Below are 2,674 nucleotides of genomic sequence, written 5' to 3' on the forward strand. Positions count from 1 at the left end.
TATCTTAAAATAACATAGAAGATGTGATATAAGTTCTCATTACAATTCTTATTAATTTCATAAAGTGAACTATGTAGGTTTGTAAATATTTACATTATATTTATCTTCAACGAACATTCGTACTTTACATTATAGATTTGGGAAAATAAACACAATGTCGAGATTATTTAGAGACTATCACGTTCTATACAGTAGATTGAAAAAGTAGAGCATAAATATACTAATTATATGAAGAACATGAAGACAAATGTGAGGTTTATGCAGTACGAAATAATAGTGACTTTTCGTTATATTTGTAAGCCGTCGCCTCTCGGCAAAGTGGAATAAATGGTAAAATCATATTTTTATTTAAACAAAGTTAAATGAAAAGATATGACAAGTTTATAGGAAGGAAATGAAGTATACATACATGCATACATACACACACACGCACACACGTACATGTGTGTGAGTATATATATATATATATATATATATATATATATATATATATATATATATATATATATGTATATATATGTATGTATATGTATGTGTGTGTGTAATGTCATCTTCAGTGTAAAACAGAACACTGAGGGCAGTCAATATGTATATATATATATATATGTGTGTGTGTGTGTGTGTGTATGTGTGTGTGTGTGTATGTGTGTGTGTGTGTATGCGCGTGTGTGTGTGGTGTGTGTGTGTATGCGCGTGTGTGTGTATGCGCGCGTGTGTGTATGCGCGTGTGTGTGTTTATGCAAATAGATATATATGACCGTGTGTGCTCGTGTGTGCTCGTGTGTTCGAATAATAATAATAATAATAATAATAATAATAATAATAATAATAATAATAATGATAACAACAATAATAATAATAATAATAATAATAATAACAATAATAATAATAATAATAATAATAATAATAATAATAATTATTATTATTATTATTATTAATACAGAAAGAAGAAGAAGAACAAGAAGAAGAAGGAGGAGGAGGATGAGAGAGAGAGAGAGAGAGAGAGAGAGAGAGAGAGAGAGAGAGAGAGAGAGAGAGAAAGAAAGAAGGTGACAGAGAGAAAGAAAGAGTATTTAGAGTGAAATAGTTTGAAGTGAGGTATGGATCCCATTCGTCGACAGCCAAAAGTAATTGGTATTTCAGGAAGAAACCGCAGCTGTATGTTACGATAAATAGAGATGATTTTTAAAATAACTGCTTCATTTGTATTCTAGTCAATGTCACAATTCATAAAATAATTCCGGCAGCCATATTGTCTGACGTAACTCACTTCTTAACAAAATTCATTCATTCAAATCTACGCACGCAGACTAATGATAATCTCTCAAAAGAAGAGATCGCCACTCAATTTACGTCCAAAAACTGACATATTTAATTACGTAAAATAGCATTTTGTCACTGCAAATCAAGACTTTTGAGATATTTAATCTGAAGCATTTCGGCAATGTAGAAATTAGCCAGATATTAAATAAACATAAAACAGTTGTCTTCGGGATAAACATTTGTTATAATGCTGTTCCTATTTAGAAAAACATCATGTCTCAGGGTAGATTTAGTCTAAATCTTTTGTTTCAGTTCTGTTCATGTTTAGAAAATATATAACAGAAACTATAAAAAAACCGTTTAGGAAACACTTTAGGAATACAAATCGATTCCAGTGTTTGACTGGTACTGTATTCTATCGATTCCTGAATGATAGAAAACAAATTATTGTATTCAAATCCCATTTAGCTTCACTTTATTTTTATTCATCTGGGATTGATTAAAAAAGTATGGCGGGAAGGAAGACGAAAGACGCGGCTCCGTTAAATAGAGCTTCCTGCCATTGCTCCGCTAACGAAACAGTTAAGTTTAGCAGGTTATTTTCAGCATATATTAACATCATTGTATATGAGATCTTTGGATGTTATGAAATGAATCGCGCAGAGAATCGGAACTATCACTTCCTACTTGTCTTCAACTATGGATAATATATATAGTAATTGTATAGGGATTGGATCAATATACGTAGAAAATTTTCACAGTATGTGTTTGGTAATTTATATCGTTAGACTTGGAAACATGAAAGGCAAAGTTGTCTAAGGAGGGATTTGAACTCCAAACATCAATGGCCGGGCCAAATAGAGCTGAGCTCTAACGACTGTTCAAGGAGAGTTCAGGGAATATCGATATTAAAAGTTGAGAGATGTGACGAGTATCAGATCTCGGTCTATTGCTTTTCAAAGGAGATGAGAACAAAAAGAAAACGACGGAGTTGTTGGTCCTGATTGACATTTAGTTGGCCCTGGATGTCGGCGAGTGAAAGCGAGAAGTAAATGAATCGTGAGGATGTTCATAGCCTAACACTTGACAATTTAAATTATTCTGTGCCGCGAGTATCGTATTTTCATTGAAGATGATCTTACCAAGATAGTCTGTATCATTGGCTACTGAGTCAATGATGTACTCCCATACTACTACCAGCCTTGTTTATTTATCATCATCAGATTGATCCTGGAAGTTTTAAAATAGAGTTGTAAGAGAAAGAAGGACCTGTCATGTTGACATGTGTTGATCTGGGTAGAAATTAATTGTGACAGAGGAGATTGTTTGGCCATCCAGATCTGAATCGTGTATTCAGCAGAACTTTTGCTTAAATTGTTTGCAAGTTTAAAAGAAGAAGAATGGTGCGCTA

This window comes from Octopus bimaculoides, chromosome 12, assembly GCF_046866305.1.
Source record: "Octopus bimaculoides isolate indiv1 chromosome 12, ASM4686630v1, whole genome shotgun sequence".
Lineage (NCBI taxonomy): Eukaryota > Metazoa > Mollusca > Cephalopoda > Octopoda > Octopodidae > Octopus > Octopus bimaculoides.